We start from the raw sequence: 27,277 nt of genomic DNA on the forward strand, positions 1-27,277 counted from the left end.
TGACCACATTGCTTAGAGACAGCAATCCTGGCACTCCCCATTGCCACTGTTAACTGAATTCCACTGGTCATTAGCTGAGGATCCACCCAAATCTAGAGTATCTGGAAGCTTCAGCTGGTCCAGAATGCAGCCGCGTGAGCTATTTTTGGGGTCCGAAGAAGGACCCATATAACACCTTTGCTCCGTAAGCTGCATTGGGTACCGGTTTGCTTCTGGGTCCAATTCAAGGTGTTAGTTATCACCTTTAAAGCCCTACATGGCATGGGACCAGGCTGCCTGAGGGACCACCTCGCCCCCACGATTTCAACCCGTCCCACCCGATCTCACAGAGAGGGCATACTTTGGACCCCCTTGGCAAAAGAAGTCCGATTAGTGGGGTCCAGAAGGCGGGCCTTCCCTGCTGTAGCCCCCGCTCTTTGGAACATATTGCCCCTGGAGGTGAGACAGGCCCCTTCACTCCTAGCCTTTCGGAGGGATTTGAAGACCTGGCTCTGCCATCTGGCCTGGGGCGGGGAGGGAGGTTGTCAGAAATGGGATTGGCTAGCCCCCTAGAGGCCTGGTGTGGCTTCCATCGGCCTCTTGGATATTTTCTCTTCCTTCTATTTGTGTAAGTGTTATATATATATATATATATATATATATATATATATATATATAAATCTATCTAAGCCATTCTGGGTTTGGTCCCTCCCAGCTCCAAGGCCCGGTTCTTCCAGCTCCCCTTCAGCTCCCCCCAACTCCCTATTCCCCCCCATCTCTGCCCCTTTGGCCACTCTGCACCCTGCCTTATGGGATAACAAGCAGCCCCAGAACTATGCAGCTCTGGGGTTGCTTGCCATGCTGAGGCTCAGGGGCTTCTTGGCACACAATGGCTCTGGGACTTCAAAAAGCCCCTGAGCTGCAGTGCAGCATGAAGCCGTAGCCACCCCTGGAAATCTCAGCTGCCCCAGCCCAGCCCAGCAGCATGGTGTGGTGTGAAGCCACAGCTACCCCAGGAAGCCCCAGCCACCCCAGTCCAGCCCCAGCTGCAATTGCCCTCACCACCCTGCACTCCAAGGCCCCCTCTGCCCTGTGCTCCACCACCCCAGCTGACCTTCACCATTTTTTACTCCCACCGCTGAGGAGGCATACACACTCTGGCCCTTTGTGAGACAGCTGCTGGCCAGATGGAAACATGTTCCCCAGGTCTCACAAAGAAACTGCCATGTGCAACCTTGGGAAGAAAGCCTCATGCAGCCAGTAGCTGCCTCTTGAAGGGCCAGGCTGGGCATGCTTGGTCAGCAGTGGAAGCAAGAAGATGGGAAAGGTCAAGTAGGGCAGCAGGGGCTGTGGAATGCAGTGGGCCAAAAGGGCGTAGCTGGTAGGGGGAGCTGAAGCGCATCTATGGTTGTATGTGCGTGCGGGCTGCCAAGTGCCCAATTTTGATCAGTTGGCCACGGGGGCACTGCAATGGCTGTAACTTCAGGAACCAGTCATAAGTCCCTTCATTCAGTGCTGCCATTACTTCAAATGGTCATTAAGTGAGGACTAACTGTAATAAATTTAGGAGAAAGAGTTTTATCTCTTGGTTAAGTAGAAAGATGCTCCCAGTCAGTATTTTGTGCCATGCTACATAATCAGAAATAGAAGTAAAAAGTATCTACCATCACCATTGTTTCTCATGCTCCCATATCAGCTTGTAGGAGTGAATTCATTTTGGATTTATGTCTGTTTACAGGAGTAGGTGTTCTATCGTGGGCAGACAAAAATTATTTAGGGAAAACTGCAATGACATTTAGATGAAAAAGAATGTGTGACTGCAGGCATTCTGGATCTAGCAATGAAAGCCAATTTATTCCATAGTATTCTTTTTAAGCAGAGAGTGGAACTGGAGGCAATTCCAATTTTTGTTGAGGTTAGAGGGCCAACATACAATTCACTTACTTTGAAGAACTAAAAGACATTTACCTTTGAAACCAATCAAAATGGACAATAATTGGCCACTTACAGTTTTTTTTTTTTAAAAGCTTATCAGGAGAATAAAGAAAACTTCAGATGATATATTTAATTGCCATGGCATTATGATATTTGCAAAGTGTATGGAGCTTTTTTCTTTTAGTCTGCGGTGCTAATGATAAATGACTGTTGAATGCCAAGTCTTCAAATAAACCTACTTCTATCATGTTGATGAGATAAGTGAGCTAGTCTGGGTTGTCTTAAAAAGATAGCACTATCTGCTAAATGTTGCAATTGCCTAAACAGGCATTTGGCAGAAGCCCTGATGATACAGTGTGACTCATGACATCATCATGCAAATGATGCAAATGAAGTAAATTAAATTTTCATCATTTGGTGATATATCATGATGCACACCATATCACTTGATTCTGCCTGCCTCTCCCTGCTGTTATAGTTTTACTGGTAGCAAGGGAAATGCCAATTATGACTTCTTTTTTAAATATAAAATAACTTGCTGGTCTTTGGTTCTAAGCATCTTAATTGCATTGTTTTTTTAAACATACACTCTCTCACACACACAAGATTAGCCCCTGATCTGCTAGCAATGGAACTAATTTCCCTTGTCATTAGAATTAAAATTTGAATTAAAGTTACAATTGCTTGCCTTTATTCTGTCCTTCATTGTAAAAGTCCAAAAGTTGTGGCTGAGATTCTACTTGGATGAAGTAGTTTAGGGCCTTATTATTCATAACATCTAAATAGCTATATCTATATCTATCTATCTTGATAGGGGATATTATTGAATATTCTGGCCAATGCCATTCAGGGCAAAGGATCTAAGCCTGCCAGTGTGATTCGGACTGTAAATATATGATATGAAACTGTAAATATATGATAAAAATATTTGGGGATAGTGGAAAGTAGATGAGCTCATTGTAGCAGAGGTATCCTGACGTATATCAAGATAAAGAAAGGTCAAGCAGAGGATTTTTATCTTGATATACGTCAGGATACCTCTGCTACAATGAGTCCAGCATAGATAGATACTGGGGAGACAGCCAACAATGGGTCAGATGTTTGGCAATCTGCAGGGAATTATCAGTGTAGGAATAGGAGGGGGGAACATAGACCCACCATTCAGGAACTAGTTTTTGTATCTCTGGAGAATCAGGTCTCCTCCTCTTCCCCAAGTGGTGGTACCACTACTTTTTAGCTGCATGATTAAGCTTAATGTTTCTGATTGTGAGACTGGGGTCAGTCAGCTAAGAAGGTATGTCTGAGTTCCTCACTGCTGTTTGAAATAGAATATGATAATGGACATCCCAGACATTCCACAATATTAATTATCCATCCATGATCTTCCTTCTCAAGCGGGCCTTGTATTCCTTTTTTTAGGGAGTAAAAGGTTTCCTGTGTAGATTGTGGCTGATGCTAGTGGCTTGATGCACAACAATCACTAGGGCGTTGGCATGAATGCATTCATTGTCAAACCAAGATTTAGAAAAATTGTTATGCATGTTCTGAACTGACAGAGGCAGGCTTTGTACATTTCTACACTGAATTGTACAAAGGAAAATATCTAGGACAAACTAAATCTCTCTGTCATCTCTCACAGACTTTTTAAACAATAGGGCTTTAGGTATACTTAAGAATTGAACATAGAGGCTTGCTAGTCTGTATGACCATTTAATGAGAGATTTCTTACAAACTGCATTTTTTGGGACATCCTGAGTCAGCTTTCAAAGGGACAGAGAAAGGCTTCAGTACAGAGAGAGGTAGTCACTGTTGAGAAGAGAAGTAACACAAAAATCTATATAGTGGGTGACCAGTTTGTGGACAATTAACATGTAATGTAGCATGTTAGCTCTATGCCCTTACCTGAAAGTGAGTGCCCCCTCCAAGTCTCCTGGTGTTGTGCATTTAATATTAAAAAATAAAGTTTAATAGTCAGTTGGGCCAATCTCTATCCCCATGTGTTAATATCCTTATCATAGGAACAGCAAGGCCCAAATGGGCAAGATCTAGCTGTGAATAAATATGGAACAATGGAATGTTGGTCCAAACCCATTCTAGCTTGTAGTCTTCCACTACAGCCATCTGTGAATTGGACAGCTGGATTGTTAGCTTGAGCAGCCAGTCTGCAAAATAGCCACAGATGCTATTAGTTTATGAGACAAGCCTAGTAGGCAGAGGTCAGTGTGTGTGTTTGTGTGTCTGTGTGTGTGTGAGAGAGAGAGAATATATGTTAAATAGTAGCAAATTTGACTCACTAACACTGGCTATTGAGCTGAAAAGAAGACAGAATAAGAGATAGTTATGCAGAGTTTAGAAGAAATACACTTGCTAATAATCCTATGAGTGTGGCCACCCTTCAGGCTAGATGCTTGTAACAAGGAAGCAGCTACATAATTTTTAGTTCTTTGGATTCACACTCCCATGTTTCCTGTAAGAAGAGGAATTCAAACTGTCTCAGAGAAGAAATCAAAGCAGAATCCCCACATTTGGCTCATCAACCAGTAATAGTGCATGAAAGCTGCTACATGTCATGCTGTGTGGCCAAATGTCATTTTGCAAAAGTTGACATTGGTGCTGGCTAGTGGAGACCATAGCTTCTCAATTAATGGGCAGGCCACCATGTAAGTCTCATTCAAATATGTGTCCCCATACTTTAATGAGAAAGCTTAGATCACACTCCTTGATGAATAAAGAACTCATTGGAATGACAATGTCTTGTTTCTGTGTTAAATCAGCCTTAGTATTTATGTCAACAGGTTCTGTAGATTTCCCCTCTTGGAAGTATTGAAGGGTGGAAGAGATTCTGTTTCTGCCCTACATGAAGTTCTGGAGGTAGCAGCTGGGCATATGAGAAAAAGTTGAAAAGTAATTGGCATAAATTGTTTGCTGAGATCAGGGAGTGCCAATACCCTTAGTGACTTGAGACTGAAAAAAATGGCTTCCCTATAATATTGTCATTGACACTGGGTGCTGGTGTTGAACTACTCAAATTAGCATTGAGATGTACGTTGGAGATTACCTGTTTCATGGCTTCCTCCAGTCTCTTCAGGATAGTAGCCTTTTCCTTTCTTGATAATTGAGAGAAAGCATTCATCACCAGGTTTGGTTTTGTTTTGTTTGTAAGATTGTTGGAGCGGAAGCAGTTAAGTGTACTGTGATTGGAGCTTGTCTGTTATTGTTCAAGGCTGTCTGGTTATTTGGAATTGTCTTTACTTTGTGGTTGCAAGTTTTGACATAATAAGGGTGTGACATTCAAGTCAAGAAAAGTATGACTGGGATAGATTGGAAAAAGAATAAGATAGTTCTTCCTTTTAAATAACACAAGAGGGGTGGGGGGTGGTTTAAGTTTTACATTTAAGCGCAATTCTACAGCTGCCAGGAGAGGCAGGGAGCCAGTCTATTCTTATAAGATTGGAATGGGTATGGGCTGGCTCAGAGAGATAGTAGCTGTTTTGTGTGAAATCCATCTGTGCATGTTGATTCTGTTGTTTCTCATAGTAAGAGAAATTTGGTCCGTTTGAAGAACATAGGCAGATGTACGACCCAATGTAGAAATATTCCATTTGCTGACTGAAAGAAGCATTTCAGTCTAGCCAGGAATCTATTTATTGTGTTCTTAAGTGGTCTGAATAACAAATAGTCCATATTGTTATTGTGCAATATTGTGTCCATGGGCATAGTATACCCACTATGTGCCCATGGACATAGTGTACCCTTACCACCTCCTTTATTGCTCAACCGGGTTGACTTTACCAGTCATTAGTTTTTTAAATATTATTTTATTTTTAAAACTTAATAAATGAGAAACTTAAGATGCTAAAAGTTATCAATCTTTTATCACCTTTGTTTATAAGAATGTTCCTGACTCTCACCAGGCCTTATGGGGTGAACAATTTACACCTCTTGCCCTGTGTGCACCTCCCATTTTATTTAATTATTTACTATAGTGCTGAAACATCACACTTCTACCAGCAGTTTACAAAATACATTATGATAATATGGGGCCAGTTTTGGAGTTGGTGGAAGGTTTAAATGGGGGAATGGGCACAGTTTGTCTCCCAGGGGTCCACCCCCAATTTCATTACTTCTACTTAACCCTCCCAATTCCAAAAATTGTGACAAAGATTTTTGACTATAATCCTTCCAATGATGTTACCAAATTACCAGATGGATTCCCTTGACTATCCTGAAGGTGGGATGCCATAAACACTTTTAGAAAATAAAATAGAGGGCTGTTGAAGCCCAGGATTTTGCCTGGAAATGTTCCATTCTTTTTTCTCCTCCAAAAAGACAAAAATAATCCTGAAGGGGCCAAGAGGATATAGGAGAGGTTTGCCACGTAGTTTTCAGTAAAATGAATGTTTGTGACTAGCTTCTCCCTCATGGCAGCCATTTTGTGATAGCACCTATAGTGTGCTCTCAAAACTCCAGATATGTCTACCAGCTAAGAAAGATTCTGAGGCCCTATTTGTTTGCAGGTTGTGGGTTCACCCATTGCTTCTTTGTTCCATAATGTTGGATGTAATCTGATGCTTGTAACATCTTCACATAGATCTAAAATGCAAAGCTCATGGATAAACCTTAGCTAAATTTCCGCCCCCCCCACCCCCCAGTCTGCTGCTTAATTTCCCATTTTTCCCTAGCCTAATGAGGAATTTTGGAGTATTAAAAAACTTCCATAGTTCTTTGTGTGGTATTTTAATTAGTCTTGGTAAAGACATTAAACAATTGTGGATTTCTTTTCAGCCTTTATTTTTACTGGAAATTTCATATCACTGCCAAAGCTGGTGCTTTCTCACTTTTGCTATTCCTTGTTGATTTCCGAGAAAGCACTAAGTGCTTAGCTTCTTTACCCTAATAGCACTACCTACCTGCTGTCAGCCATGCTGGGCAAGGGGTATAATTCAGATAAGAGGCATTTTGAACTGAGAAGGTTTTGAAATAGGAAATGCAAGTATATCAGTTTGATTGCCACATATTTCCATGCCATAAAAATGACACAACTGAAATGTAATTACTCTTGCAAATAATCGAAATCAGTTCTGAATCTGTATATTGTTGTGAGCCACCCAGTCATATTGTATAAGATAGATGACCATATACATCTTTAAAATAAACAAATAAATAAACTTAATATTTTCTATTACTTTTTGCCAAGTAAATCAAACAGGAATTACTTTCCTGCACCAGAATTACTTTCCTGCACTTTCACTGCATTGTTAAGGTTTGTTTGCTGACTGTTATTAATGTTTTCTCTTAGTCAAATGCATGAATTGTATTGCAAACTATTCCTTGAAATCAACTGTTCAATTAGAAATATATATTCTAGTTTGCTCTGAATTGCATTTCTCTTAGGTTTATAGTTTGCTGTGCTGACATAAAGATCTGTTCAAAACGTTTTTCCCCAACTAAGAGCAAAACGTTTTTTTATATTTCACAACCTAAATTAAATCTGTAGCATTCCCAGTTCAATTCTTTTTCTCTGTTTATTTCCCATTTACAAAACATGAGCTCCCAGAACATTCAAAAGCGTAATTAAAGACTGTATTTTAGAAAGTTAGACAAGAACAACTAACAAGGCAATAGTTCAAGCTTAAATCAAAACAGTAAAGTGTAGAAATATTTCTAACAAAAGTACAGAAAGGTTTCTTAACATTGGTTGCCCCAAGAGGTAAGCTGTTTGAGGAATAATTGTGCAAATTGTAATGGAAATGCTTCATAATTGAAATACCATTTCAGATGGAAGGTAAATTAGCATGAATAGAGTTATTATACACTTAAAGTGAACTATATAGTAGGTAATAGTCAATTTAAGTGTTCAGCAATCAGCCACGGGAAAGAAAGTGCAGCTTGCTCACTGATTGTGCTCCCTCCTTTTCTGTAGCATTCTTATCACAAGCTTTGTCAATTAACTGATTTTGACTGTTTATTGAGTTTTATATCTTTTGTTCCATGCTCAGAGTTCCATTGGTTAGATAGCCAGCTATATACAATTTTTAAAATAAATAATAAACCACCACCAAAAAAAAAGAGGAGGGGTTGAACTCCATCTGCTCAAGTGACATCATGAGTTCAAAACCTCAGTCCCTGTGGTCCTGTTTTCTAAAAGATTTTTTAAAAAGTGGGTTCTCCAGTTATGAAAAGTAGTCTGCCATGATTTAGGATTCTATGTAAATACAATAATTTACCCCTTGCATAAGTTCACTATCTAACACGTTTAAATAGTGGAACTGGCAACTGAAACATGAAATTGCATAGAAGCATTGACCATTAGAGCCATAGCTCGTTGAGAGAAATCATACAATCCAGCATTCTGCTCTCAGAGTGCTCATTAGAAGCCCACAAGCAGGATGCAAGTGCTGCTTTCTGTGCTATGTGAAGAAGTATTTCCTTTTGATTTTTTCCCTATTTAGCTTCATTTATGAGAGAGCAACATTGCCACATCATGTATGCAATTCTGTGCCTTATTATGCTACAGCATAACGTTGACTGTGTCTTTTACTCATTAGTAGTAGCAACAATGATGTGTTGTTGTTCAGTCATTTTGTGCTGTTTTTGTGAACTGATAGACAAGAGTTTGGCAGGATTGTCAGTCAATAACTGCTTCTTTGAGTTCTTTTAAGCTCATGCTCATGATATAATTTATAGTGCCTAGCCATCTTGCCTTCTTGCCTCTTTTTCTATTGCCTTCAATTTTTCCAAGCATCACAGTCTTCTCCAATGATTCCTGCCTTTGCATTATATGTCTAAAATATTTAAGCTTTAATTTCATTATTAGTCCTTCCTACGAACAATCTGGTTTTACTTCATCTAATATTGAATGATTTGTTCTTCTGGCAATCCAAACTATTCTTGACAATTTTCTGCAGCTGAAAGACATATAGTAATTGTTCCTTTGTTCAGCCTTCCTTATGCTGTAGTTTTCACAGTCCAAATGTTATGACTGGGAAGACCGTGCCACTGACAAAAGATATCTCAGTTGGCAGAATGATGTCTCTATGCTTTAGTAATTTATATGGATTTCTTAAAATCTTTTTCCAAAGTAACAGTTTTCTGGAGTTTTGAGCTCAGGAAGATAAAGTCTGTTACTAATTCTTTACCTATTTGCATTAGATTGTCAGTAAAAAGAAACATATTTTTCTTTTTAAAAAGGGTTCAGCATCAGGCCACTTTCATCTTTTACTTTCAATAAGTAGGGGTTAAGTCTTCCTCACTTCCAGTCATGAAAGCAGAATCATCACCATATCTGAGGTACTTAATATTTCTTCCAGCAATTTTATTTCCAACTTCTTGGAATTACTTAGAATGAATTACATCTAGGGCCATGGAAATTAATCTCTCATAATATTCCACCTACAACTTCCATGCCACCATCAACCTCAGCCTTTCTACAGAACACTTCCTTGATGTCACTGTAAAACTATATAATGGACACATAAACAGCACTCTATACAGAAAACCTACAGATTGCCATGCATATCTACATGGTTCCAGCAAAAGGACACAAATTTGACATCAGGAGACAAAACAAAAACAAAGTAACATCAGAGAATTTTAGTCTCCAAGGACACGCTCAGGACATTCTATAGCAGACCTCAAAGTTTTGGAAAAGTGGGACTTTAAGAGCACCATCAAATGAGAAACTGTTGAATTCACATACATCAAAAGGTTTCAGCCAATCTCAGAAGGTCTCAACAAACACAATGGGGTTTTAATACATTACAAGTGTTAATTAAAAAGGGCCTTGTAATCTGTCTCACATGCAACATGCGTCTGTATAACCAACCTCTTTTCCCTTGCTTTCTCCCCTACCTCACTCCAGTTAAATCCAACATCAGTCCAACCACTCTATATGTGATAATCTGACTTGCAGCTCATGAAAGCTCATGCTTTTTAATAACATTTCTAAGTTAAAAAAAGTAGTACCAGATTTTTAGAGCTAATTGTTTTGATTTATTTCAAATAGCCACTTCATCCAGTGTATTGTAAAAAGCTGGTTATAGATTTTTTTTCCAGCTATAGCAATCAGTAGATTTTAATCATAATTGAAAGGATAGGGGTTTGTTACTATATTTAAGTAGTCAAAACTAAACCATTCAATCAAAATGAAATCATGTATCCACTTTTTGGGAGTATGCTTGACTGAATTGAATTTACAATTTCTGATGTAAAAAAATGAAACAATGTATTAAATAGAATACTATTCTAAAGCATGTTTATCAGTATAAAATAAATTGCTATTTTCTTTGTTAAATTATGTAATAAATTTAATGAATTTTTAAAACTTAAATAAGACAGCATTCATATCAAAAATGCACATTAATCTTGTGCATTAAAACATGTTTCCTTTAATAACTGTATTTTTTGTTTGCTTGCATAATTCTATTTTGATTTTCCCACTGATGTGCTAAGTCATCATTATCACTATCAACAAAATACATTCTTTTTACTAATGCCTACCCGGGCCATATGGGCATCAAATTATAAAGGGATACCTAAATCACAGGGTTTTTTTCTGATACTTTTTTCTGTCAGAATAGTTTTTTTTTTCCTATAAGAAAGCAGCATATTAATGATGATTATGTTTGTGCCAGGAACATCCAACTTTTGTCACAGATGGAGTTCCATCTTAAGAAAGTTACTTTGGGAGTGGATTAATCTGACTCATATTTTAGAGCCTTATTGGGAAAAATCAGAGTTCAGTCTCCCATTAGCCAGCATGGGAATAACATAAATATCTATAGAAATAACACCATTAACAATAAATACTTTAATCAAAATGGACAAAATTGGCAGAGAATTTTGACCATTAAAAGAAAATAATGCCTACAAATTTTCATAGAAATTGATATTTTCAAGTTTTTAAATACCTGGATTAAAATGCCCATGACATTTTTTATTTTTCACAAGAATAGAAGAAGCAGAACCATACTCATAGTTAGTTTGTTTGGTGATACTGCCTAATGTATCACACACACATAGAGATACACACAGAGAGACCACCTACAAAAACTAAATATGGGAAGAAAACAAATACAGAGGTGATATATTTACAATTGTTGACACACTTTAAAAGGCAAAAGTTATTGATAAGTAATAAATTATTTCCAAGTTGGGCAATCCTTGCACAAACCAATATTGACAATTTTGGTTGTAAGGAAATAGCCAATTATATTAGAATACACATTATCATATAAATTATACTCTTAGCAAGGGAAGAATGTTTTTAGGTAATTTACAGTTTCTGGACTAAATGTTTGGACTGGAGTGTTTTTGCCCTCCCATTTTGTGAAAATTTCCATAGTCCCCCTGCCCTAAGGAACACACTCCCCCCCCCCCCAAGATCCAACAGGTCCCCACTGTTTTAACCTTCAGGAGAGTACTTAAGACCTGTCTCTTCAACCATGTGTTGGGATAGGGTGAGGTTAGAATAGGAAGAGAATGTTGGATGTCACATCAGGGAAGTGTGGTTATGACACCTGGTTTTTTTTAGTTTTTGATTTTACTGGTTTTATGGTTTCTTTTGTTTCTATTGCTGCACAAACTGTTTTATTTTGGGTTGTAAACTGCCCAGGGTTGGTTTTAAGATGGGCGGCTATATAAATGTTTTAAAGAAATAAATAAATAATATAAGGATAATCTTATTTTTTTTAAAAAATGTACTAAAATAGCCTCCCCCCTTCCTGCTTTCCACGTGGATTTTAAACAATATTTACAGATCACTACGGAAATGAGACAGAATAAATTCAGGAATAAATATTTGAAAATAACTTTTTTGGTAAGCTACTGACAGCCTTCTGATGTACAAATTAGGATTTATGATTTTGAATCCCCCCAATTAATAATTTTTAAAATGCAATATGGTAAGTTACATAAGTTACTTAAGTTGCAAGAAAAACTATTTCACTGAAGCATAGTGTATTTTCATGCAATGTTATAGTTTGAATATTCTGTTTGAAGTCTTCAAATATATTTCCTTCTTCAGCATTAATTTTGCAGTTTAGATTGGGTGTGGAAAGAATGGGATTGTGTACATAACACTTTAAGAAAGATTTAGTATCATGGCAATGGCTTGGTAGCTAAAGGAAACCAATTTTCTTAAAAAACATGTCAAACCAAATTGAATCCCATTGTTATTTGTTAACTGAACTCAGTGGTGGTGGTGGTTTAAGGAAAAAACAGAGGAACAGTATGTGACCACAAAGATCAGTCTGATGCTAGGACAGATACTTCATAAATGTAATCTACATTCTTGCGATAGGAAATTACTTGGGTCAGCAGAGGCAATTCATCTCACACTTGTGCTTTTATCATGCTGTTTTATTTATCTCACTCTTCCAGTCCTTGATGAATAACCTTCAGTGGTTATGTTGATGAAAAGAAAGTGAAAATCTATCTCTAGTTCCCCTTTGACAACTGTCTTCTGTCATCTCATCAAATGAATATGAAATAGTGTCCAAGGCTGTAGGTCTCTCCCTCTCTCTCTCTCTCTCTCTCTCCCTCCCTCCCTCTCATCTGCCTGCCTGCCTGCCTGCCTGCCTGCCTGCCTGCCTGATAACTGGAAGAATAATGTTCAAAATAGATTGCTCACTTTCTAGATACATTTCTGTATGTGATTGAGGGGATAAAAAACAGCTATTTAAAACAAAAAAACTGCACGGCCAATGAAGAAATGTTAATCTGAATTGCATTTGGTACAATTCAGTCTGCTTTTCTCCCATTTTGAGATTTATAAATAATGAATAATGGTATAGCAATATATTAAATATATAAATAGAATTTGTAATTAATTAACTTTTCATTAGCTGCACTTGTTTATTTTCCTAAAGATACTGCAGGACTGCAAGGAACTACGCATTATAGACTAGGCAGTTGCAATCAGATACTGAAACTAGATATTGTTTCTGTTGATCCTACAGAGCATGGGTTGGAATGTGAAATAAAGCACACTGTGTACGCCAACATTTTAAAATACTTTTTGATCTCAAAAACATAACCTTGACCTCAAATTCTATGACTTTACATCATCTTTTCAACCCAAGTATGAGCTTGATTCCAATATTCTCCCTCTTTAGACTGTGTTCACATTAGTTGGTTCATTCATTGTGATCTTGCTTGTGACTTCATATACTTTCCCATTAAACACCAACACAATTTTTATGAATTTACATCTCTGAACATTTAATTAATACGTATCAAATATTTTCATTTGCTCTTTTCATAACTGTTCCCAATAAGTTAGATTTCATTATTTACAACTGAGCAATTTTTCAATTAGTTTTCCTAGTAATTTCAGTGTAACTAATTATGAGTGGATGAACTTTTAGGGAATTGTACTCTCAACACATCTGGAGGACAACAGATTGGAAAATCTATAGTAGGTTAAGAGTCTAATGATTGATTATATGCCATCAAGTCATTTTCAACTACTAGCAACCACATACAGTAGATAGATTCTCTCCATAACAATCTATCCCTAACCTGTTCTTTCAAGTCTCCCAACGTTGCACTCATCGCCACTGTAACAGCCCATCCACCTTGCTGCATATCATCCTCTTCTCTTTCCTTCCACCTTTCCCAGCATTAGAGTCTTTTCCAGAGAATTGGGTCTTTGCATAATATGTCCAAACTAGGATAATTTGAGCCTAGTTATTTGTGCCTTGAGTGAGAACTCTGGGCGTATTTGTTCAATGATCCATCATATCTAATAGCCCTTGTGATTTAAAGAGGGCAGGTGCCCTATTCTCATGAAGCACTACTGAGATTTGGAAGACAATATTGCGTAAACTGCACCTCCAGTTCTAAGTAACACAAAAGTATCAGTCTCTTACATAGCAGAATACAAGAAGCAAAGGCAAATGGTTCTTCATATGACTGTTGTACCAAACAAACAAACTGATCTATTCTTGTAAAAGCCTGCTTCTGCCCTGTGGAATAGCATCTCCCCAGAAATCCAGATGGCCCAGACCCTGATAAATTTTTGTAAGGCTCTGAAGACCTGGCTGTTCCCCGAAGCATTTGGGCAGAAGGTGAGGTGAGCTCTGCTGGTGATGTGGCTTTTTGTTTGGGGTAGTGGAAACAGGGTTGTTGTTTCAACCAGGGCATCATGGGTTATATGTTGTGGTGCTGGTGGTTTTATTCTTTGTATGCCATCAAGAGTCACTGCTGTCAGATGGGTGTCTGTAGAAGTAATTTAAATAAATAAATGAATAAATTGGCATTTTCCTTCACTAGCAATATTAAACACAAATGAAAAAAATAAACCCTTGTTCTTGCATGGTTTGCCTAAATTTGTTATTCATTTGGTTTCTGTTACAGTATTAATTATTTTTTTGCTGCTTCTGAAATTACACAAAGGTATATAGAGATATATAAGCATTAGATTTGGTAATTGGATTTGTAAAAGCAAAACACACCTTGAATTACTGTTGATTTGGGTTACTGGAGCATGGAACATTAAGAATAAGATTGAAATAGATGTGAATGACCACATTTACATTGTGTAATGTATAGCAAAGGATTTCAGTGGGCCTGTGAATGCACTGCTAAGAAAAACAATGACCATTTCACAACATGCCCTATTGCTGCTGTGTGCATTCCTGTCCATCGAATAATGCTAACAGCAAACCAGCAGGAACACACTGCATAGTGGCAGTCTCTGGAAAACCTGTTTTTATTCTTTGTCTCGCTTCAAGGTCAGATGGAACATATCTCAAACATGTTTGATTTGTGCTTATCAACATTTTTGCCCCCTCTGTTTACCATGCAGTCCAGCTCCCAGTTCATATTTAACTCTTTTAGTGCAGCCCAAGGAGAAACCCTTCAATCTTTCCCAGCATTGATGCCTTTGAACTGTGGTGCTGGAGAAGACTCTTGAGAGTCCCCTGGACTGCTAGGAGGTCAAACCAGTCAATCTTAAAGGAAATCAACCCTGACTGCTCATTGGAAGGATTGATAATGAAGCTCAAGCTCAGATACTTTGGTCACTTAATGCGAAGAGAGGACTCTTTGGAAAAGACCCTGATGCTGGGAAAGATTGAAGGCAAAAGGAGAAGGGGACAGCAGAGGATGAGATGGTTAGATAGCATCACTGAAGCAATGAGCATGAAACTGAGCCAACTCAGAGAGGCAGTGAAGGACAGGAAGGCCTGGCGCAATATGGTTCATGGGGTCATGGACACAACTTAATGACTGAACAACAACAACAAAGGAGAAACCCTAAAACAGACATTTGAGGACTTTCCTGGGCCTGATATTTTTTATTAAATATCCCCATCAACAATACTGTAACTACTGTTATTTATAATTGTTAAAAATAGATGAATGCCTTACAGCCATTAGTCTGTTTTCCTAGGAGAAACTTCATTTCTCGATTCCTGCTTCCTTTCTCCCTTGCCATTAAAACATTGGTTCCCTCTTCTCTTAGTTATTGATTAGGACCACATTTCATAACAAATGTCATAGTACAGGATTTTCATTAAGACATTTCACTGGACTTACTGATTTGAAGCCATGATGACAGGCAAGGTTCTAAGAGTTCCCTGCATTTAATGAATTTCATTTCAAAATAGAACATTTACTTGCACTTGGCCCCATATCAGTGTATTCATTTATTTTTGCAAACTACAAAAATATGCACAGAAATATATGTAGTCAGCTGCCTAGACTCTGTGTGTTGGGGAAAAGAGAAATGCTAGAAACTTTCAGTCTTTATATGAAGGAAGGACAAATATCTGCTTGTTATTTCATAGAGTGCTGAAAGCTGGGTCAGGATGAGGGAAAGAATTTATAGCCTGGCAAATAAGAAGCTGAGCTGTTGCCTTTCCTACAACCAGTTAATGGGTAGTTCTGGCTGAACAATTATTAATTGGAGCTCCAAACTTCTAAACATATACTGAAAATGTCTCTACTCTCCAGATGATGAGGGCAAAATGGGGAAAATTCAATTTAGATTTAAAGTGCTGGAAATAATTTGCAGATGGAATGGAGGATGGAGTGGCAAAGCTTTGCATTTGAATGTGGGCCATTTCTGACAGGCACTCACACAATATTTCATGAGTAATTTTTAAGGCATGAGGGCATGGACTTTTTTCCTCCCTTTTCTCATATTTTAAAAATACTTCCATTTAGGAAGCTTGCCACCCAGAAACATGGTTACATTCTCTTGTTCTACTATCTGAATCCATGATATCTTTAACCTTTATGTCCTTCTCTGAATGTCCTCTTCTAGTTATGGCAAAGTTTTACATACTTTAAAATGTTGATGTCTAGATCCATTATTCTCTTAAGAGTCAAGGCCATTGTTCTTTTCTTTTTTCTGTTTCCTTGCATACTGATGCCTCATAAGGATTCTGAACTGTAAGTGATGGTAAATAATAATTGTGTCAGTGGGTGGATGAAACATGCTACCTAATAGAGCTATGCAACTTTAAAAATTATTCAAAACAATGCTTTGGAGTTCTTGTGAGTGCAGCATCTCTCTGCTATTCATTACAACAGCCCATCTTATTTTCAAGGCTTATGCATGAGCCTGAAAAAAGTTTCCGCTGCTTTAAAAGTTGACTCATTAAAGCTAATGTGACTTTTTAAGGATCTGAAACTTTTTTCAGATACTTCTAAAAATAATTCCGAAATCCCATTTACCAAGTAAGTAGCAATACCCCAGAATGACCTTTTTCCAGAATCGTGTACCACTTGCAGATTTTTTTCCTTTGTGGGGTTTGTTTATTTTGAAAGAAATTCTGCAGTTAATATGATTCCCCCCTTAAGAATTTGTCTTTTTCAGACACACTGTGCAGAAGCTCATGATTTTAAACCACTTGTAGAATATTGGCAGTCAGTTGTATGCTAAAATTTTCTTGTGCTTTTTCTCCCAATCATTCTAATTTAGAATGATGGAGAAAACAGGTTTCACTTTTTTTCCCAAAGAGAAGAAAAAGTGAGTGAAAGTCTGACAGATAATGGTAAGAGATGCTTGCTCTTACTTTAGTTAAGGGATGAGGATCTCTTTCATTGTGCAAAAACTCCTCTAGCAATCTGCATCCTTTTTGGCTTCCCACAAAGAGGAAAGTACTAGTACGGGTGTCTTCTTTATCATTTTCACAAGAAAAATAAACTGAAAGTCTGAACATACTGTATATAATGTTAACAAGTTATATTTTCATGTGTATTCACTGAATTTTATGATGTTTACCATGTAAGACTACTAAGGTTCATGTATCCTACCTGTTTCTATGGCTATATAGTTAAAACTTGCTGTAGATGTCGAGAATAGGCAACCTGGACTCCTTCTGCTTTTTGGACTACAGTGCATCTCATTTAAGTTCTAGCCTTTGTGGCCAATAGTAAACTATTAAAGGCCCAAACATTCAGAGGGAGGGCATCAGACCTAATTTCTCTGGTTTGTGTTATCCTTCTGCACTTTGAATCAAATATCAGTGTTTGTACCTTTATTTATTTATCTATTTATTTGCAGTAGATGACCTTTGCTGGGTAGCTTATAAAATTGAGCTTCCTATATTGTTTTTTCCTCTCATTTGTATTCCCTGCTTAGTGGAATATTTGTTTCTTTGCATAATCAACATTATATATGGAAAGACTCCTGTGTTTGATCAAAATATCAGCATTAGTTTTGTTTTCTTATCTTTGCTGCTTGTTTTTCCAAAGGGTTTGAAGTAGCCTTTGTGGCTCCGCAGGCTGGGCTGGAGTCAAAGTGCCGCCTGAAAAGAAGACCTCATGGATGTAAGTGTCTAGTTGTTACCTTTCTTTCCACAAAACCAGGGCATATAAAATATGCTTTGGTGTCCCTCAAAATGCCTTATTGTATCTAGATTATTGCTTTGAAGCACAGGCTATTTCCATGCACCACTAATATGGAAACATTATTGGTCTGTAATGTTGCTATGGATACTCTGGGAATATTTGTGGTGTTGCTATACTATCATTTGTTGCTGCTAGTTTTTGAAATAGTTTTCTTCTGGGGATGCATAAAATCAAACTTCCGTAAGTCATTATAGCACTAGAGCTAAATTGCTATTATCATGGCATGGCCAAATTGCTCTGAGTTGGAGACACTCGAAGGTATTCTGAGCAGCATTTGGCACACTTGTACAAGAAAGCTTGTACTCAGACCCATAAGGGTTGGTTAGGAATACTTGTCAGTTACTTATGAAATAGCTGTGCTTGCCTATTGTGCTCCTCCAATAAAATGCAATCAAGCAGTGAAAGCACCATGTATGAATCACTTCTATAATTGTAGAGGGATCTCTTCCTTCCCAGAAATACACTGAGCATTTTTCTCCAGGAAATGTTTGCCACCTCTAGCGTAAGGACTAAGTTTAGTTATCACAAATATTAAGCAAAAGATAAAATAAAATAAAAAGGAGGGGGAAAAAAAGAAGCATTCTCTTGAATAGAATAGAATAGAATAGAATAGAATAGAATAGAATAGAATAGAATAGAATAGAATAGAATAGAATAGAATAGAATAGAATAGAATAATGCTGACAAAATTATTATCATTTTCTCCATAAGAACAAATGCAATTTATGAAAATCAGCAAATATCTTTACATTTTTAATCATAGTTTTTAAGAGAAATATTCAGTTTGACTGAACTATATGAAATAATGCCTTAGAGAAATATATGGAGAAATAATGTAATGCCCTTTGCTGTAAAGTGTTACATACTCAGGTATGCATGTATGTGTTATTGAACTAATGAACTTTTAAAGACAGTTTTTCTGGGAAAAAATATGGCTCCCAAACTGGACATCTAAAGTGAAACTCTTGTCTATGAAAACTGTGAGTGTTGCCTAATAATGCATTTCAGCAGTGGTAATATGTGCAGTATTTCCTACCCTGGTGCTGAATTTGATGTAGAAATAATTAAATGAAACCAACTTTCCCTTACACAGTTTGTCATATTCCACATGCTGATTCCACTCACTTGAGTTAAATAGAATGAATTTGGACTGGATTACTTAAGCATTTTAGGCACATACACTTTATAATATATGCAAGTACATATTTTGAGTTAGAAGCTACATTCAACGTTCAGAATCATATTAGGAAGAAATGAGGAAGCATAGGGTAGAAAAGTAGTTGGGACAATAAATGGCCATCTTTAAAAACATGGCAAATAATAATTACAATCAAAATAATTACTCTCATCAGTTATTCTCTTCATTATTATATTAGGAATATAATCTTTATGACTACTATCACTGCCATCACCACCACCACCATTATCACCACTGTTGTGGCTTTCTGGAGTTCCCAGCAAATATACACATTTGGACACACTTTGGTAAGTTTTACTTTGTGATCCAAACAGTAATTCCTCCTGTAAACCAAGTATAGGAGAAAACACTCAAATCCATACCCAAGTGCTCTGAAACAGCATCTATTCTTCTAACATGAATTTAGACCTAAGCATAGTGTTCTTATCTTACAGGAACAACATATATTCAGGCAGCTTCCCTTCCCACCCTTTCTTGTCTATTCATGTGTCCATGGAGGTGGGGATGGCAGGAGGAGTGATTAAATGTGCAACAGTGGAGGCAAGGGTGGGAAGAGAAATTTTCAAAACAGTTACAAGTATCTTAGTTATAGGCATGTTTCTATTAAACAACGTTTAATGTTTTAAACATTGAGCAGAAACTGGAAGTGAAGATAGATAGACTTCTGGACTATGACGAACATGTTTACTCTGTTTTGAAGATAACTTGAAATACAGCAAGTGTAGTCCACGTACTTTAATTCTGTGTTACATTATGTCTACCTTTATTCTACATTGCTGTTATCTAATTTATTTTCCTGACATAGCTGCATGATGTAGTGCTCTGAATGGATTGATTTTCTGATGATAAGTTAGTAAATTTTTTTCTGAGATACCAACTGGGTTTGGGGTGCTTATTTTTCTGTTGTACTACTTACTACTGTTACTATCCTTATTCCGAAGAACATATTATTGTTACCTGACTTATCTATATCCTATTATTTTACCAGTTGAATAACAAAGTTACAGATTACTCCATCCTGGATGAATAAAATATTAATTGATTCACCTTACATACCTCATTTTATTTATTTCAGACAGCCATTCAACAACAATCATACCACCTACCACCACAACAACCAGATTTGACTTTAAGCTCAGATTTAAGACAATTGAACTTTTCTCTCATGATGGGCTATATAACAAAATATCACTATTTTCAAACCAAGTAACATACTTGTTTTCAAACAAGTAATATATTTCTGGGAGAATGCTATTTCATATCATCCAAAAACAGTGCACTTATTTTTATCCTGTTTTGCATTTATTTTATGTAGAGAATAAATTATTACTGTTGTTGCTATTTTAATAGATATGACCAATTATATTTTTCATGCTAGTCTGGAGATTCCATTGAATTGGACCTATCTTGGAATGGCACGCATTTTTAATTATCTGGATAAGGCTCAGCTCAGCTAATCTTTGCATAGCTCTAATTTGTACCCATCAGGAGTGTCAATATCTTTTTATCCTCCTCCTCCTCTTCTTTCTCCTTGTTATAATAATAGAAAAGCAAAGTTACCATTTACAAGAAGCATATCAGAATCCTCATGTTTCTTTAGGGCTAATGTCATTTCTTAGTAGAAGAGCTATTTTTTCCCTCTTTTGGAAATATTACTATAACAATACTCCCAGATTAATAAATACCACTGATACATGGCTTATAGTATATCTTAAGGACTTTTGAGTGAAGTCACAAATGACATTTTTTACTTAGCTTAAGTAGTTGTTTACCGATGAGACGATGACTTGACTTTATTTTAAATAATACATTAGCAAAAATCTTCCTTGCACAGATATTTCAGCTCCTTGACTACCTGTGCATTAGTTTTCCCAAAGGAACCAGGATTCCCTGTTCTCTTGCTTTTCACAGAAATTACAAGCTTTTAAAGAAAAGAAGAAAAGAACCATGTTGTTCAATTTGTCTCTGTTTCTCTAACAGGCATATTTTCAAATCAACCCATGTACCTTTCCTATATTTTCTAATTAGAATCCTGAGAAGGGCTGGGAAACACTTTTATAAGAAATGTTTCTTTGTATTGTATTCTATTTCTTTAAATAAATAAGATAATCTGTCTCTGCTATTACAACTTGAATTCATATCCTAGTCAATCACCTTAATATATCAATTCAAATTTTAGTTTTGGCAGTTGATCTAGTATTCCAGAGAAACAATATTCCCACCCCCTCCTCCCCCTTTTTTTGGTGTATATATTACTATTTGCGTTGACACTGTTTTTTGAATAGATTTAACGTGCACAATTAAAGAAGTGTAGTGGGTTTTATTTTAATTACAAAATATGTAAGTACCATATTTCCCTTTCATCTGCTGGGAATCCTGCTCATTTCATTTCAACAGCATAGTAGTCCCCAGTCAATTTTCCATCATGCAACTGGCCAGTTTACCAATAGTGAGATTCAAGGCAACCTAGCAAGACAATTGTATAAAATACAGACATGCTTTCCTAGCTGCTATGCATATCAATGAAAGAGGTTAGCTGAGCAGCTGCATTATTTCGACCTAAATGTCACCAGGACTACCAGATAAGAAATGCCTGGCTTGGTAGAGAAAAACATGTTTACACCAGACAGCTAGCAGAAAATCTCTATCTACATTTCCCAGAACCATATTAACCTTAAGAATTGGAAGGAGTCAACTAACAATTAACTAATAATGTTGACTGTCCTCAAGATGGAAGGGTCTTCTGTGGGTGCTGTCACTATTGTCTGTATTTAGCAATTTTACACATTTCTCGGTATGCTAATAACACTGAACATAAGTGCTCATGAAGTGCTGTTTCTCACTGTAAAATGAATGGTCTTGTTTGACAGATCCAGTGGCATACTGAATGAATAAATCAACAGAAAAGTAAATACACTTGGAAGAAATACAATAGCATATCAAATTGTAGATCTTTTTGTAGTAGTAGCTTGGATAAGAAAAAATAAATGATAACACTACATCCTGTATAGCAAATTGTTTTTGGTGAGGCTTTCTGCCAAAATAGTTACTCTGCCTTCCCCTAAAAGATCTTTGAAAATAGAACAATGAAAGCATTTTGTACGTATTTTGCCACCCATGAAACACTGAGGAAGAAAAAAAATATATAGTAAAGAAAAGAAATTTATTATACTTTATGAACATCCTTACTTCATTTTAATTGCATGTTTGCATGTCTACAAAAACAAAACAAAACTTCTGAGTAGCAGAAGTGCTAAGCACATGTAACCACAGGGGAAGGGTGTGTCAAAAATGTCAGGATGAAGGCTGCAACTATGAGATTGAAGCTTATTTCCTTTTTATTCGTTGTTATATGAAATGTTTAAAAAAGGGACAGTGTTTCAGTTGCACAACTGCAACACCCTACTGTTTGCAAGACCCATGAAATAATAACATGCAAGTGAAGTGTACAATCTGGGAAATAGGGTCATAAAAGACCTCTTCCTAAGACAAGAACTAGCTGCCCTTAAACTCTATAGAGTTTGCAGAGTTTCAAAAGAGACCATCTTTACTGCATTTTCAGATGAACTAATATGGACTCATAAATAAGCCAACTCAGTTCTTAAAAAGAGACAATGTCATGTGATCATAAGATTTTGTGTGGAGATGATCTGAGTCAAACCACAAATTGCAACATTTTTCTGTTAAAATTTCCAAGAATATTCATATACATTCACACACATACTTTTACTTTTTTGGTATATCATGATAATCATCTAGGGTTTGCTATAATTTTCAAATAGCTGAGTGTCTTTAGAGAGGCAGCATGTAAATTATTTGGGTGATGTTCAGGACAAACACAGGGTAAATGTTGATCCCATTAACATTTAATGCTCTTCTTCCTTCCTGCTGAAACTTTCATTTCTATATTCCCTACAGAGATGAAAGCAAAGTCTTTTCAAAAGTCTTTTTATTCTTTTTTACAGCAAGATCTTTGCAATAACATTTTGTGTATTGGCTACCAAGGCCTCATTTTTCTTAAAACAAAATGATCCATCTGGTTTGAGCTGCCAAATAAGTATAAGTTACAAGGTTTACAAATTCCTTTTCTAATCAATGCATTTCAAAATTAAAAATCTTCAATATAGACATGCAAATGACTTTGACTCATTCTCCTACTGCTTAAATAAAAGCTTAACAGAGAATGAAATATATAGATAGAATCCTATATCTTTGTTTGAATCATGGTTTGAATCATGAATCTATAGCTGAAAAATACACATTAGATCTGACTTAAAATCCAAGAAGCCCTTGTTGGTTAATCAGCTAACATTTGCACTGTGCATATTTTGCAGATTTGCTCTACTCAGTCCTATATTTGAGCAATGGTGGCCAAATGAGAAAAAGATGACTAATTAACACCTTGCACTAGGGAGGTAGAATTATGTTGCAATTAAATATCTATGATATTTGAAATCTGGATGGGTTGAGGAACATGGTAAAATTACTGCAATTGTAAATGTAAGCATACTTATTATTATTTCATTTTTAAAAAGCCTTTTTTTACTTAAAAATATTACAACAGCAAAATATGTAATAAAATAAATACCTTTATACACTGAATTCAGTATATTAGGTTCACTTATGTAGCCAGTATAGAACATATAATCTCAACTCACTGTACTAATGAAAGGTCTAGAATAAGGGAAATCATTTCAAATTGGGCAATTGAATCATTTTTTCCAAGCAATTTCTTTCAGTTTTTTAAACAGTATTTCTATGTTAGCAATGCCAGTTTTATAAAGCATCATTTTTCTGAATGAATTAAGAGAAAACATATCTAAAATAGTTTTAAAAATTGCCAAAGGAAGACTTTAATTTTTAATATATTTAACATTTTAAAAAATGTGCTGATTAATTCTCATTTTAGTCTGTTAAATATAATTAATCAATTTAAATAATATATTAGGCAATTAACTGATTATATTAATTGATTATGCTAAACAAAGCTATCACTGTGATTAGTTGGAAACTACAAGAGAAAACAAGACAGATAATGGTAAAAGAAATTTGTACTGAATGAGTTCCAGCATCTGACCTACTGGGTAAGGGGTGGGGCCTGAGGCAGTGGGAAGAACCACCTGCTATCTATCAATGTAATTACATTTCCAGATGCTCTGGACCCAACTCTACTAGAATGATCCAGGATCTGTTTTGTTAGATCAAATAGCATTGGCCAGTCTTGGAAATACCTTTAGAAGCAGATGCATGCTTTTTTTTGTTTATTTTTGTTTTTTGTTTTGTTTTTCTGTTCTGCCATAAAAACACAGGCTACATTAAAGTCATTAAAACTTGGCTTCTAACTGCATTTAGAAGACTAACAAGGTTTCTTAACTTAATAAATCCTGTCTGGATAATATTTATTGTTTTAACTGTTTTGTTGAACTGGAAAAAAAAAAAAGTAACAACCTCAGCAATGTAGTTTGCAATGCAATGTTAAATAAAGCTGCTGTTGAAGAATTTCTCTCTTTTACACACTACCCTGTCTTCCTTTACATTTAGTCTCCTTACAGTTAATTAGATGCCGAGAATGATTAAGAATAAGGGCAAAGCATTTTGTGCTAAATCAAAAGCATCTGCCTCCTTTTACTGCTTCAGATTGTCAAGACTGAGTTTTGACCATGGAAACAGATTTCCATCACATTGCCCATTCACTTTGATTCATAGTTAATAATGAATTTTGTCAAGTTCCAAAATATTGCCCCAATATTTAATTATTTAATCAAATGGTCTAGTTGCAATAGCAGGCAGTGTACAGAGTATAATAATTATATTTTTAATGTAATAAAAATTAATAACTTTTGACAATGGAAAGCCCAAACACCTGTGCTGGAGAGAATAACACAATCGATTAAAAAAAAACAATACGGAAGATTAGGGAACCGGATCACTAGCCACTCTACACTAGGTCCTGCTGAAAAACGTAGAACTTCAACACTTTATAAAAACACAATGCTGTTGGGGGGAATGCAATTCCAAAGTTGTTAGCTTTGCAGGGTAGTCTAGACAAGAAACACAACCAGGAGTACTAGCTCTATCTTCATTGTAAGGTTACCTTAACAGAATCTTGTGAGACTGAAAGTATTTCTCCCCTCCTTTCCTTTTATTCTCTGAAAAACTTCAGAAGGGTCCCTTCTGAAATGCTTTCCATACCCTCCCTCCTTCTGCGGGTTGAGATATCTTTTACACACAATTTATCCAGTCTGTGACTTTCCCTCTTGTCTCCCAAAGTCATTCCCACATACCCTTACAAAAGGACAGGTGAAGCTACAGAAAAGGTCCAACTGTCAGCCTGTGAGGTAAACCAAATCAGGAAATTGACTAGAATTATACTTTATTGAGATAAACTATAATAACAGAATCTTGCAAGTTGCTTATGTTTTACCTTCTCTCCCTCTTATATTCCAGGAAGTCAGGGAGAAACCAGACTGAATCCCTTCCTAATACTTTCCCACCTATCTCAGCTTAATCCATACTTTTGTACCCGTTCTTGTCTTAATGGATTAATGGATAGTTTCTCCAAGGTCATCTCCATGCTCCCTATGCCATCTCCAAGGTCCCTGGTAGTACTGCTTTACGGATGGGACTTGGAACAAGCCAAAATTGCTAGATGAACTGAAACAACTGGAGAAAGGCAATCCCATAGTTATCCATTCTATAAGCCATGAAGGGCTTTATAGGTGACAACCAGTACCTTGAATTGCAGCCAGAAGCTAACTACCAACCAGGTCAGCTCACAAAATAATAGTATTACATGGGCAAAATGAGATACACCCATAACTACTAGTGCTGCTACATTCTGGACTAGCTGTAGCTCCCAAGTGGTCTTTTTTTTTTTAATTTCTTTTATCCCACCTTTATTATTTTTATAAATAACACAAGGCAGTGAACATACCTAATACTCATTTCTCCTCCTATTTTCCCCACAATAAGAGCCCCATGAGGTGAGTTGGGCTGAGAGAGAGTGACTAGCCCAAGGTCACCCAGCCACCTTTCATACCTAAGGCGGGAACTAGAACTCACTGTTTTCAAGGACAGTCCCATGTTCACTGCATGCAATAGTTCAAACAGGAAGTTACTAAGCACGGATGATTGTTTTAAGGGCCACCCACTTCAGGAAAGGCTGCAAATGGTGCACCAGATGAATTTGTGCAAAGCCATGGGTGCACTTTGCTTGTTCAGCAAGACCTGAGAGTCCAGGAACATCCTCAAACTACATATATGTTCTCCCTGAGAAAGTGTAATGCCACTGAGACTTAAAGCTGAACATTCACTGGAAATAGAAGTTCCTTGAACTCAAAGCCACTCAGTCTTGCTAGGAATAAGCCTGAGCTTCTTACTACTCCTCTAGAACAGCTTCCTCGCACTGGGACAGGACTTCAACAACATTGCCTGTTCATTGCAAGGTTGAGACGTAAAGCTGGATATCATCCCTGTCCTGTAGCTTCATATATAAATTAAATGAAAAGTGGGAGAGTATCAGGTCCTGAGGAAACCGCAAGGCAAGGGCCTCAGGCTTGATCTCTTCTACCAACACTGACTAAACCTGAACCTGGACAAAAGAGAATAACCAATCTAACATAGTGCCTCCCACATTTAAATCCTGGAAGAAATCCAGCAGAATACCATGATTAATGGTACTAAAAGCCACTGAGAGATCAACCTTGAGGACCAGGAAACTGATACTACTATCCTGGTCCTACCAGAGGTCATCCATGAGTGTAATCTGTTCTGCTTCACTACTGTACCCAGGCCTAAAGACAGACTTGAAAAGAGTCTGGATAATCTGTTTTCTCAGGGCCCACTGGAGTTGCAGTAGATAATAGATGCTCTGCTTGTAAGGAATTTTTTTATTGCAGTCCTGCTAAGAAAGTTCGCAGAGATGTAAGCCAAACATGCTTTGTTGGCTATGACAAATTTTATTAAGAGTATCTTACTTTGGTTGCAATCACCTTAGCTGCCACTGCTTCACGTCTTTCTCCTCTGCCTTTTCGTACCTCCTTCCTCATTTACCCTTTACTTTTTCCAATATGAGCTATCGTGTACTTAATATATTCTGGATTTTAAATTTTAATCTGTTGCCATAGTTGAGCAATTGTGTTGTAGCTTAACTATGCAACTATTTAAAAAAAAACAGACACAAAGTAAGCCTACAAGCAAATAGAAAAAGCACAAAATCATAATTGGCTTTCCTTCAGGAACAGTAATTTCGATTCATAATATTTTATATTTTAGCTTAGATTTCACATTGTTGGGATTTTTCTA

At 36.8% G+C, this 27,277-nt stretch overlaps 2 long non-coding RNA genes across 4 annotated transcripts in view; one reads left to right on the forward strand and one right to left on the reverse strand.

Moving 5' to 3' along the window:
• The window catches only part of LOC112540365 (uncharacterized), an 88,228-nt gene that overhangs the window by 25,726 nt on the left and 35,225 nt on the right, over positions 1-27,277 (forward strand). For 2 of the 3 annotated variants that reach the window (XR_015794527.1, XR_015794525.1), the window contains exons 2-3: positions 17,620-17,694; positions 19,152-19,260. This is a non-coding gene — a long non-coding RNA (uncharacterized LOC112540365). Of the gene's footprint in view, positions 1-13,100; positions 13,983-17,619; positions 17,695-19,151; positions 19,261-27,277 lie in introns of those variants that run through there. The other variant, XR_015794528.1, reaches the window with a different exon arrangement.
• LOC112540364 (uncharacterized) overlaps positions 1-27,277 on the reverse strand; it is a 64,876-nt gene that overhangs the window by 25,685 nt on the left and 11,914 nt on the right. The gene's annotated exons all lie outside the window — the stretch shown is intronic.

The sequence above is a fragment of the Python bivittatus genome, unplaced genomic scaffold (assembly GCF_059951505.1).
Source record: "Python bivittatus isolate LINGU-HERP-01145 unplaced genomic scaffold, Pbiv_v1 ctg000070_np1212, whole genome shotgun sequence".
Taxonomy (NCBI): domain Eukaryota; kingdom Metazoa; phylum Chordata; class Lepidosauria; order Squamata; family Pythonidae; genus Python; species Python bivittatus.